Consider the following 14,042-nt stretch of genomic DNA (forward strand, 5'->3'; position numbering starts at 1 on the left):
AGGATGAACATTCACAAGAACAAGAGTTTAAGCCATATCATGATGAAAAGGAGGTAACAATCACCACTCCAGGTACCTTTCAACATGAAAAGGTGAGTTTTTCTTGTGATTTATCAGAAAATTTCATTGAGGTACCAATTGTTGACTTTATTAGATGTGATTCATTTCTTGATACATATTTTACCCACACTAATATTCTCCTATATTCTTTTTACCCCACATGCGTGTGGGAGACGTTTTCTTTGATTGATGTTGTAGGAGAACATAAGCTTCCGGAGTGGATGCTTACACAGAACCACCTCAGACCTCCAGAGAGAATTTGCAATGGAAAAATGGTCAATAAAAAGAAGTTAACCACAAACAAAGATACTCCACATCCGGCATGGATTATTCTTCTCAATCTTCTTCGACCACCGGAATTAAAGGGGAGTTGGTTCAAATTTTGCTTTATCTTGCATTTTAATTCATGCTTTGTTAATAAATTCTTTTTGATGAGACTTTCTTTAGTTTCATACTTACATTTGCACACTTTGCTTTCATATTTTGCATTTTGTTAGTACATAGCATTTTCATTTTGAATAAAAGTCTCCATGGAATTTCTTAAGTAATACTTTTAAGATGGTAAAGTTGCTTAAATTTGATCATCAACTTTAGGTCATTTGACATGATTGGAAGCTTTTCTTACATGATATTGGTAAATTGGTGGTAAATTCCATTTTGATTGATTGAGCTTGTTGAATGAATATTACCTAGTGAGGTCCACTTTAAGCCTATACACTTTATTTTCTTGTAGTGTGACATGTACTCATAGCAATTGAAACTCTAGAACTTGTTTAGTTTCTTTTAAAAGTCACAATGGCATATGTATGCATGGAAAGGAAGGATATTTTTCGTTGAATTCTTTTCTTTTGCCTATTCCAAATTCCAATTCATTTTTTTCCCCACAATTTTCTTGAAACATTCTTATCTAGCATTTTAACCCTTGATCACTTTGCCTTGTCTTCATTCCATTATGAGTATTGGTTGAATTCTTGATGATTTGGATCGACTAGATGACAAATAAGTGTGGGGGATATCAAGAAAAGGAGAAGATATGGTGAAGATTTCAAGAGTGACGGAACAAATGGTAATCTTGCATCATTAACCTCTACAGATTCTGATTCCAAATTACTTGAAAGATGCAGTGAGCTATAGGAATGTGCAGAAATGGAAAAATGATGTAAGTTGCAGAAATGAAATTTATATAGGAGATGTGCTAGTTTGTGCCATACTATGCAAGAGCAAAACTTTTTTGAATTCCTGGATTTCATTTTCTATGATTCAGGAAGTAACTCAGAATTTCTGAAACTAGGAAATGCAGGACTGAAACCAATGTACCAACAAGTACGAGTTGAGTGTTAATCATTTGGAACATTTACAGTTACTAATGTAACAAGCTGTTTACTTTGATTTTCAATACTAGAATTTATCCAGCAAGTTGGAGCTATTTGTGATGTGGAAAATGGGGCTGTGAATTGGATTTTAAAAGTTGTGTCAAAATTTCTTTTACAAACATCAGGACAGTAAAAGATCAAACGGAGCACTTGGTCTTCATTTGCCATTTGGGTTGCTAATTTCCTAAAATCTTCTGTGATTTAGGGAGAGTAATTGAAATTTTCTGATTTTAGAACTGTGTTGTTGCTAAGAAATGATAAGTTTGTTGCTGCAATTGTGTTGTAATTCTGCAGGAATAGATACTGAAATTGTGGAATAAGGAAAGGCTGAAGGAATGCTAGTGAATATGACTGCATATGAACATTACTAGAGACAATAAAAAGGTTTGCTTAGAGTAGGATGCAGAAACATAAATTTGCAGAGAATGGAAGGCTGAAAAAATCAAAAATGAACCTACTGGAAATGGTTGCAGTGCAGGAATGTGCAAAACTACATACTGATCTCTTCGGATGGAAAGGATTGAATGGAAACTAACTATTACTGGATGGTAAAGAAGATAGTCTTTTGAAGGTTCAAGTTCAAACAGATTCGGAAATTTAAAGAGCAGCTAAACAGAATGCCTAGAATTTCTGCTTATGGGTCATTTCTGTGCCAATTTGGGGAATAAGTTGTAACAAGTTGAATTGCTGAAACCTAGAATTCTGTGAAGTATGCATCAATAGGGATCTTAAGAATCTAGATGAAAAGGAATTGAGATTTTTTGGCAGCTAAATGATGTGTAGTTGACACAAAGTCAGAGGTGTTGTATGGGAAATTCAGAAATGCACTAAACTATGCTACATGGTGTAGAGCTATTGGATCACTGAAAAATCATAACCCAGCTGTTATTTGAGTGGTGGTAAATGGATAACTTTCTTCTCCAGAGTTTTCAAGACTTTAAGGCAAGAAACTTGATACCAAACAGGAAAAATTAAGCTGAAAACTGAAGACTAAACAAAACTGCAGCTTTGGTTCTGGACTGTTTTTGCACCAGAAGGAAGTAAAATTCAAGCTGAATTTTTTTTTTGTGCCATTGTAGGAAAAGAGGTTAAGTCTTGTAGCCAGTCAAATTGGTAGAAGAAGATGTTAAGGTAAAAGAAGGTAGCATCTGGAATTCAAACTGCATCCTGAATTGAAAACAGACCAGTTTTGTGCTAAGAGTAATCTGCTGAATTTTTGCCAAGCTTTCTTGCTAATCGAATCTGAAATGAATGGAACTTAAGCCGTCTTTATTCATTATCAAATGAACTATCTTGAAAGGCTTACTAACTAGGAAATGTCATTGAAGTTAAATCTAGAAACTCAAGGACAGATTCATATGACCAATGTGCAGTGGCTATAAGTTATCAGAATTTTTATGTGTTGATAAGGAATGAATGAAATTCAGAGCATGTGATGAACCAAATTAAGGAATTTCAGATTCGATTGGGAATTTTGAAAAATCTGCAGCTAAGATCTTTTGTGTAGTTTAGTTCTGAATGTGTACTTTAGTTCTGAAAAATCTGCAGCTAAGAATATTACATCGGAAACAAACCTGTTTTGTGTACTTTAGTTCTGAATGAATTCAGTTTGAGAATTTAGATCAGTGGGATTAAACTCTAAGTTTCTTGATCTGCAGGAATGAAGTTTTGAATTTTCAGAAACAAAGCATGGCTGAATTTGGACAGTGACAATGTGCAGTAAAATCAGAAGTACTACTTGTATGAACTTGTATCAAGTTGCTTTCTGCATTTCCTCTTCAACTCAACTCAACCTCTGAAATTCTGCTCACAGCAGTATGCAGGTTTACAATTCTAAAATTCTTGCATGTTAAATCATGGATCAAAATTCGAACTTCAATTAGGGAGTACCATTTTAGTCATGAACTACTACAAGATGGTATCCTTAATTCTGAAAAGCTGAGGAAAAGGGCAGGAATTGATTCTCAGAATAGTGAGCTATTGGAAAGACTGGAGCAATGACAGGAATTCAGAAATGAACAGATGCAGTGTTGAATTTTAGTTAGCAGCTGGATTGTTGTAACAAGGGAAATTTATAGAGAACACTTACATAGAAGAATTCTGACATTCTTGATACAAGTTTTGTACTAATTATTTGCTCAATCTATCTTCAGTTTTGATTTCTGTGCTGATTGGAATAAAAGGATTAAATCCTAAGTTGCAACGAATTTTAAGAGAGATCTTGATTTGAAATAACTAAAGCTGATTTCTGCAGTTGTTGCTGGAATTCTGGAGTATGAGTAACAGGACAGTGAAAGAAAGAATGTATATCAAGACAAAACTAAGCTATTGACTTCTGTTATGTCTCTGCAGTTACTGCTATTGAAGATCCTTTTGTGTAGGACTGAGAACTTAATCTCAGATGATCGATTAAGAATTTGCAAGATATATAAATCTGTTGCTAATTTCAGAGTGGCTGCTAGAATTTTTCACAACGACTCATATTTTAAAGGCAGATGAAAACAAGGAAATGGATCTCATGGTTCCAAGGGTATTAAGTTGTTAGTCATCAGGTAACAAGTTTGAATCTGTAGGGAAAGGAAAAAATTTACAGTGGTTAGAATTGTATCAAGTTTTTGTAATGCAAGAATTATTTTGTATTGTCTGAGATGACCAATATTTTAAGTGTGGGGGGAGGGTGTTGGATACATGATGTGAGATTATTTTCAAAGTGCTGAAATTGAAGTGAAACGATAAAAAAAAACAGAGAAAAGAAAAGAGAAAAAAAACAAGTGCAATCAAAAGAGTATCAAGTGGGAGATAGAGTATCAAGATTTTTGGATAGCCATCAAATTGAAGGGGAGTTTAGCTTGATCTTTTGTATTGATAATGACAAATGGTATTCATCTTTTACACATCAAATTGGTCAACTCATCAAGTATATTCCTCCAATACTCTTATCTTCTCAATTTTTCATTGAATTCTTTTCTTTTGCCTATTTCATTCACTTTCACTTGTTCTTTTGCTTCCATTTCAATTCTTGTTGATGAAATCCTTTTGATTCATGTATGCTATGTTTATAGTGGTGGAGAATTAGAAAATAAGCAAGCTTATGGTAGTGAAATGTTGTGAGTGACATTGAGTGAGCTCCACTAAAATGCATTTTTGAGTGTGAGGGCTAGAATAGGTGAATACCTTGTGAGATTACGACTTGCTTAATTTTTCAATTGGATTGAAAACTATCATACTTACTGATTATTGTTTGGATTGTATTCATGATTGTTTGTGATCTTTAAGATGACCTTAGTTAATTACTTCTTACCATCTTCTAGGTATTGCTAGGGAAGTTTGTATGGAGATGATTTTAGGTTTTCTTTACTTGAACGGGGCGTCCAAGACTAAGTGTGGGGGATTTGATAACCATGATTTTGCTATATTGTTTTAATTCATAATGCATATTTTTCATGATCTTTTCATAGCTTAATTTCACATTTTACCTCATATTTCATAATTACATATGATTTTGGACCTAATTGCAAATTAGCCTATTTTCATGGTATTTGATGCTAATATTTTATTATTATTTTGTAGGCATCAAAAGGGTCATGGACCCGATCAAATCAGACCACATTTGGGCTCAAATCAAAGGCTAAACGAGGCGATCAAACCTTGGAGCATTATGGATCGTTTGTTGAAGATCAGAGAGATCTGAGCCATCCATTGAGAATCTGGTCCATCCGACCTTATGATGATCAAATATGAGCCAGAGATGAAGATCCAAGGGTTTTGAGCCAGATCAGAGACAATCTAGCCGTTGATCAAGCCCCGGAATACTCTGGACCGTCAGATCAAGTTTGATGAGGATTTAAAAGGGATGAGAAGCTACAGTACACGAGGAGCTCGATTCGCGATTTTGTTCTACAGTGCCTTCATTCTCTCCGCGCGATGCCGACGCTCCCATCCCTCAGATCATATTCGAGAGCTTACCTTGTTCATCATCGGCGATGATTGAGCTACCGGTGTTCATCTTCCGTTGATCAGGAAGCGGCGAAGGATGTTTTCCAGACTGTAAGCTCGACTCTGATTTCCATTCGCGATCCAGGCAGAGGGAGGTTTCCATGTGTTGCGATCTTCATCAGTCACCGGAGCTCGAAGGGAGGTTTCCAGAAGCATCCGGATTTCATTCCAGATTCATTCCATCTGCTGAACTCAAGCTAATCTGATCAGTTGCTCGAGTGATGCAAAATTTTAGAGTGAGCCACTGATCTTGGTGCGTTGTAAACTCCAGCCGATTGTGAGCTTGAAGGGTGTTTCCCAGAGGCTGTGAGGAGTCGGTTGGATTATTGGAAGCTTGTTCTTTGTTGGTGGTCACCCGAAGGGTGTTTCTCAGAGGTGCTCTGTTTCTTGGTAGATTGAAGAAGTTTTGCTACGAATTCGGTTTGTGGAATGTTTTAGGGTTTTTAGATTTCTTTGTTTTGTTTTTGAATTGCTATTGAACTTGCTCAGATCCTCAGATCTGATTTATTGCCTTGCTATCTTGTTTTGTTTGAATTTCATTTGCAATTCTATTCCTGATTTCTTGTTCGTAACTTTGATTTCTTTAGATTTCTGCAATTCAAACCCCATGCTTAGCTACTGACTTAGGTATTAATCTAGTTTCTGTTTTTGACATAGATGATTCGCTTGTCACAAATTGTTGAGTGTTGTTCATTTAGTTAGTAAACCTCAGTTCTATTCAATGGATTTGTTGTCACTGATTGAGCTTTTGAGTTTAATAGTTAAATTTAGTGGTGATTGTGAATTTGATACTGATTACGTTTGTACAAGAGTGTTTGAGCTTATGGTTTACTTGCTACTGTGATTGTGAAGTAGAGAGCAAGTAATTGAGTCATTCGATTCAATAATGAATTAGGCTTCGAATTTAATTGTTGTTTAATTGATGAGATGGAATATAATCATGTTTAAATAAGAGGAGATCAACCTTACTTGAATCTGTTCTTGATCTTGTTAGAAGAACTGAATTTGAATTGCAAGTTAAATGGAAGTGCTAGTTTGACCTTGTGGATGTGATAACTCAATTTGAATCAATTCTAGAATTTTCACACATTAACTAGTTAACCTTGGAAAAATACGACTTGGGACTCCTTACTACACGTGTTTAATTTAGTTTAGTTGAGTTCCTAATTTTTATTAATTTGATGTGCCACGTGACATGAAAATGGTTGAGTGTGAAAAAGATGCTGAATCTGTAGATCAGAAGAGATAATGAGTGATAAAATGCAAAAATGGTCATCATCAAATTGAAAATCTGCAGAAACAGTAAAGATTCAAGAATAATGAATATGGAAGTTTATGTATCAAATGTGTATCAAGATTTGGAAGTAGCATCAAGCATCAGATAAAGTTTAAGGGAAATCTGTCAACATGAATAGACTAATGGTATTAAAAGATCAATGGCTGAAAAGAAAACAGAATACAAGAAATTCAAAATCTAGAAATTTCACAATCTGGAAATGTACAGAATTTCAGAACCTGGAGTTGAGGTTTGCAGCTAAATCTATTTATGATCTAAACTGAATAGAATTTGATATCATCTTAATTCAATCCGAGACGGAATGAAGTTTAAGTGTGGGGGAGAGCTTGAGCTTTATTTAAAGTCGAGCAGTGGATTTGAATTCTGGAATTGAGTAATGCTGGAAATGAAACAAGCTGGAAATGGAAATGATCACTGCTTAAAATCTGCAGATAACAGTGAGCTTGCTGAATCTGATCAAAATGGATCAAAATTTAAGTTGATTAATTCAGGAAATTTGTGGAGAATGATTTGATAGGGATTTTAAGAGGCCAGATGATGTGTTGATACAAAATTTAGAAACTGTACAGAAATCAGAAAACTTGCAATTGCTGTCAGCGTTCAATCCAGTGTTGAAAACAGAATTAATTTTCAGGAAACAAAATAGAATTTAGTGTCAAGGAATGTCAAAGTTTGTATCAATTTGATATCATTAGTCTTTAATTCAGTGAGGAGTTATTTTAAGGTCTTTTATTGCTTGAGACAAATGTGTAGCAATCCTCCTTACCTCTGGAAGTGCTGTCTATTACAAGAAGTGGGTGGCTGACAGTGAGGTTACAAGCTCAGGAAGGCAATGTGATTTTTGAAATTGTGCAGCTTTTGTGCCGGAATTGTGAAAGACTAAGAACTGAAGATAAGTAAATGAATATTACTGGAATTGGGAAGGAATGAAATGTTTCTCAAGGGTTAGTTTTTAGGGATGTAATCTCAGCAAAATTTTGAATATGAAAAGAAGAATAACCTTGCTAAGCTGAATTGAATTCTTAGAGATACATTCATTGGAATTAAAGGAATGAGGAACTGGAATTGTTGATCAGTGGTGAAGCAATTGGAAGAATGTTAAGGAAGAAGTTAAAAGAGGGAAGTATGGTGAAGTATTCATTTATATAGCACTCTTTTGTATCCATGTCTTCCACTAAAACTAAAATTCATACTTTCTTTCTTACCTTTTCTTTGTTGCTAATTCTTTCTTTTTTTATCTTTTCTTGCAATTAATGCTTTGATGTGCACTTAATTCATACTCTTACATTTATTTGTCCATGATTAACCTTTATATCATGATTTGTATCCATGATCATGGTGGAGAGTAGAAGATAAGCAAGCATATGGTAGTGTAAGAAGCACAAGTAGCATGAGTGCCCTCCATTTTTGTTATTACATGTGAGATAGGATGAGGGCCACAAAAACTCTATCTTGTGAGATTTTAGTGTGAATCAATTTTAGTTTATTCATGATTGATGGAAATTATTATGTTGTTAACCAAGAGTAAAGTTTTAAGTCCATGAATGCTTGAGATTTTGGAATGTGATAATCTAAGATGGTTTACTTTCTTTATTTTCTAATCATGTTTAGGAATTTGTTTAGGGGGTGCCATTTAAGTAGGAATTTTAGTTTTTCTTGATTTTCACGGGACGTTCAAGAGTAAGTGTGGGGGAATTTGATAACTATGATTTTACTATACTATTCGCATTCATACAATCATGGTTTGGTGTAGTTTTCATATATAGAACTCATATTTATATTATATTTTTATACATTGTATCAATTTTGGACTTAATTGTAAATTATGTTATTATGGCTTTATTTGATGTTAATATTTGTTTGTTATTTTGTAGGCATCAAAGGTTCTTGGATTGGGATGAATCTGAACCAAAGTTGTGCTCGGATCGGAGTTTTAACGAGGCGATCAAGCTCTGGATCGATTTGGACCGTCATTCAAGATTGGAGAGATCTGGGCCATTCGTCAAGCATCTGATACATCCGACCTAATGAGGAGCAGATCTGGACCGTAGATGAGGATCAGCACTGTTGGATCAGATTTTAGGCTATTTTCCACCGTTGATCAAGCTTCGATGATTCTGAGTCATTGGATCATATCTGAGGAGGATTTAAAACCCGCGAGAAGCTACAGTGCTTCTTGAGCTCGGTTCCTCGCGACAACGCCACTGTTCACCGTCTTCCACCTTAGCGACGCCGACGCTCCCATCAACATCTCAATCAGAATTCAAGATCTGTCATGACCGGATTGATAAAGAGTGGCTGGCGACCATTTTCCCGACCATCAGATCGCGAGAGAAGGAGGTTTTTCTATCGCGATCTTCACATTTTACGCGTATCAGAAGAGCTCAGATTTTGAGAGTTTTTCATATCTGAGGGATTCTATCAAGCAACAGAAGATTCGGAGGAGTTTTTCTGGAGATTCTGCTTCACATTTGTTCTTTAATTTCCTCACGAATTTGACATTGAATCGATAGATTGACTGTTGATCGTGTATCAATTTTTCTTCCTCTGTTCTTCGGGCAACGAACTTCTTGCTGAGATTGTAAGCTTGTAGGGAGGTTTCTACCAGCTGAACACTTCTCGATTCTCAACCGTGACTCTGAGTTTATCTGGTGATTACTCACGGGAGTTTCCGAGAGTTTCTCTGCAATTTCGGCAACGAGACAGTTCATGACACTGATCTGAGATGCAGATGCTTCTAGTTTGATTTTTAGTTTCAATTCGTAGATCTATTGTGTTCATTTGATTTGTTTCCTTTACGTTGCAAGAAAAACCCCAATTGAAATGTGTTCCGTTAGATCCAACCATTGCATTTCTGTTATAGTGTTTGGTTGAGTTTGAAAGTGTAATCAGAAATAGAAGTTAGGGTTTCAATTCATACTTAGGTTTCAACTTTTAATTTAATTCATGATTTAGATTCAATTCTGTTAGTTAGTTTCGAATTTCCATATTTCAATTTAGTTCAGAATTGTTGTCAAGATTTGTTCCTTTAAACTGATTTTTTTTTTATGATTCATTGTAGCTTTAAGAGTTGTTTTCTACAGATGCTTAGGTTTCAAAGTTCAGTTAGGTTTCGATTGATTTGTATCAGTTGTTTAGGTTTTGTTGGAATTCAAGCTTAAGTATAGATGTTATTAGTTCTTTAATTCAAGGATTAGTTTAATTTCAGGTAACAAGTAAGTAGAACAGAATAAATCATGTTAAGCATACATCTTCTTTAATTCCATTACATTTGTGTGTGAGAGTTAGCAATTTCCATTTTGAATTTGAAATAATTCAGATTTCCATTCCAAAATAAAGTTCAATATGAATTTCATAATTTAGACATTGCACATTCTCTAGTAAACCTTGGAAAAATATAACTTGGGACTTCATACTACATCTCTTATATTTAGTTTTAAAATGTTCCAATTTTAATTAATTTGATGCACCACGTGACATGCAATATGGATGACACCAAGGTACCTTCCTGCCCCGGATAAGATTTTTCAGGGGCTATAAAAAGACCCCTAAACCTAGGAAATAAACATCAACTCTAGTATTCATTTCGTAGCAACTGTCTGAGCAATTAATGAGTGTAAGAGGCTTCTCTATTTTCATCAAAGGAGATCTTTTAGAGCTTTTTCATTGTCCTTGGATTAACAACCACCTAGGTTGTAACCAAGTAAATCTTGTGCCTCGTCTTTTTAGTTGTTAATTTAATTTACTATTATTGTTTCTTTTAATTAGAGTTGAAAGAATGGGAAGGGTGTTGTGTTTGTTGATAGACAATTCACCCCCCTCTTGCCGGCCACCAAAGGATAAAATTTTATCCTTTGGCGCCTCGCTGGAGGCGCCTTCCAGCCTATTGGAGGTACCTTCCAGCCCCGGATAAGATTTTTCAGAGGCTATAAAAAGACCCCTAGACCTAGGAAATAAACATCAACTCTAGTATTCATTTCCTAGCAACTGTCTGAGCAATTAACGAGTGTAAGAGGCTTCTCTATCTTCATCGAAGGAGATCTTTTAGAATTTTTTCATTGTCCTTGGATTAACAACCACCTAGGTTGTAACCAAGTAAATCTTGTGCCTCGTCTTTTTAGTTGTTAATTTAATTTACTATTATTGTTTCTTTTAATTAGAGTTGAAAGAACGGGAAGAGTGTTGTTTTTGTTGATAGACAATTCACCCCCCTCTTGCCGGCCACCAAAGGATAAAACTTTATCCTTTGGCGCCTCGCTGGAGGCGCCTTCCAGCCTATTGGAGGTACCTTCCAGCCCCGGATAAGATTTTTCAGGGGCTATAAAAAGACCCCTAGACCTAGGAAATAAACATCAACTCTAGTATTCATTTCCTAGCAACTGTATGAGCAATTAACGAGTGTAAGAAGCTTCTCTATCTTTATCGAAGGAGATCTTTTAGATCTTTTTCATTGTCCTTGGATTAACAACTACCTAGGTTGTAACCAAGTAAATCTTGTGCCTCGTCTTTTTAGTTGTTAATTTAATTTACTATTATTGTTTCTTTTAATTAGAGTTGAAAGAACGAGAAGGGTGTTGTTTTTGTTGATAGACAATTCACCCCCTTTTGCCGGTCACCAACGGACCAATAATTGGTATCAGAGTTCAACTACCTCAGAAGAACTAACCGTCGACTGAAGCACCAAAACGATGGTCGGATCGACAATCTTTCCACCAAAGTTCAAGGGAGAATTTGCGTCATAGAAGAAATGCATGGAGGTATTTTTCAAAACTAATTTTAAAATTTTATTAATAATTAAATATGATTTTGTAGCTACCAAAGACTCCCAAGGAAATGAAAAAGAAAAGTACCAATGGACCAAGAAAGAGCAAGCAGATTTCGTAGCAAATTGGCGCGTCGAGTTCCATCTACTCAGCGTACTTCTTCCCCAGGAAGTAAATCATATTGGAGATTATGAATCAACAAAGGAACTTTGGGAGAGGTTCCTGGAGCTGCAGAAGGAACTTCTGAAGCAAAGATTGTGAGATAGGACCTGTGTTAGAGTGTATACTAAAAGCCTAGCTTTTGTAAACATTTATTTTAGAAATAAGAATCACATTGGTCAAATGTCTATATTTATATGCTAATTGTAGTTGCTCAATTAATTTATATTGTAGATAACATTGTGTGTGGTGTCACACATAGAAGATAATATTATCAGTTCTTTATAAATTATAAATAGTAGCTCACGACTAAGATAGAAAAGAACAAACCATTGAAATAGTCGTAGTGTAATTAGGTATTAGTTTATCTTGACTAATAAATTACACTAGTACATTCTAAGTGTATTGAGCATGATCATTTAAGGTAAGTTCTTTTTATACTGACTTAATAAAAGAACAAGACCTTAGTTATTATGGAAGTGTGTGCTCTTAATCATAATATAATAACAAGCACATATATTTAGTATTTATTTCTTTAATTTATCAAAGGGTGAGATTTAGTTTAATAAATCAAAAGGCCCGATAAGTTGGGAAATGATATTACTTATAGTATGTGTTGTTGATTATAGAAGGAAACTGTGTCCTAGTAATTTAGGTTGATAATGTCCCCAAGAGGAGCTCATAAAGATTGTCATGTTAAACCCTGCAGGCGGACTTACTCCGACATGACGATAAGGTTGAGTGGTACTACTCTTGGACTAAAATATTAATTAAAGTGAGTTGCAAGTAACTCAATTAATTAGTGGGCATTCGACATCTTAAACACAGGGAGACTAACACACTCATAATAAGAAGGAGCCCAAAAATGTAATTTGAGATTGGTGCGGTAGTTCAATAATAATTCTTTAGTGGTATGAATTATTATTAATGAAATTAAGTTAGGTGTTCGAGGCGAACACGGGAAGTTTAATTTCATTGAGAGACCAAAACCAATTCCTTCTCTCGGTTCCTATCGTAGCCTCTTATTTATAAAGTATTATACCCACCTATACCTACCTTTTACCTATCCTAAGGTGGTCGGCCAAACAAGCTTGGAACCCAAGCTTGGGTCGGCCAAGCAAATAGGAAGAGCCAAGTTATATGGATGGCCCTAGCTTGACCCAAGCTTGGTGTGGCCGGCCACATCAAATTAAAAGAATTTTAATTTTTGAAAATTTTTCTTATGTGGATTCCATGGTTTTAAAAGAGAGTTTAAAACTATAAGTCTTTCCTTTTATAGCTTTCTACAAAAAGATTAAGAAAAGATTTGATATCTTTCCTTATTTGTAGATTAAAAGGAAGATTTTAATTTTGAGAAAACTTTCCTTTTTTGTAACCATGTTCATGATTTAAAATAAAGTTTTAAAATTATAAATTTTTCCTTTTATAAGTTTTTACAAAAGATTAAGAAAAGATTTGATATCTTTCCTTATTTGTAGATTAAGAGAAAGATTTTAATTTTAAAAGATAACTTCCCTTTTTAGAAATCATCCACATGTTTTAATAGAGAGATTTTAATTTATAAAATTCCTTTTATAACCAACCATGAAGGGAAAAATTATTAGAGAAATTTTTATTTTAAAATTTCCGGAAACAAATTAGGAAGTTTTAATTTTGTGTTAAAACTTTCCTTGCTTGGAGCAATGAGGTGGCCGGTCATGATATTTAAGAAAAAGAAATTAGTTTTAATCAATTAAAATTTTCTTTTCATGGCAAAGAAAATAAGATTTTATTTAATTTTTCCTTATTTGCCAAGACCAAGGAATATAAAAGAGGGGTAGGGGTGTCTTCATGAGGAACAACTTTATTCTATTTTCCTCCCTCTCTTCCTTGGTTGGTGGTGGCCGGCCCTAGTCCTTGTTCTTCTCCTTCTCTTCTTCTTTGGTGGCCGGAGGCATCATCCCTTGGAGCTTTGTGGTGGTGGCCGGATCTTGCTTGGAGGAGAAGGAGAGAAAGGAGGCTTTGTTTCTAGCATCCCTTAGAGCTTGGTGGTGTGGCCAAAATTCTTCATCTCAAGGAGAGGAGCTTGGCCAAAACTTGCAAGGAGGAAGAAGAAGGGTTTGGGTAGTTCTCATCTCGGTAGATCGTTGCCCACACAAGGTCGAGATAAGAAGAGGAATATGGTAGAAGATCAAGAGGTCATTGCATACAAAGAAAGGTATAACTAGTAATTATTTTCCGCATCATACTAGTTTTTCTTTGTATGAATTCCAAACACAAGAGGCATATAATTCTAAGTTTCGAATTTGTGATTCGAGTTTGTGTTTTTTTTTATTTTCCGAATTTGTGATTCGATTGTTCTTTTTGGTTAAACCTAGGGTTATATAAGGAAATTAAATATTAGATTTCATTGAA

The sequence above is a fragment of the Zingiber officinale genome, chromosome 2A (assembly GCF_018446385.1).
Source record: "Zingiber officinale cultivar Zhangliang chromosome 2A, Zo_v1.1, whole genome shotgun sequence".
NCBI lineage: Eukaryota > Viridiplantae > Streptophyta > Magnoliopsida > Zingiberales > Zingiberaceae > Zingiber > Zingiber officinale.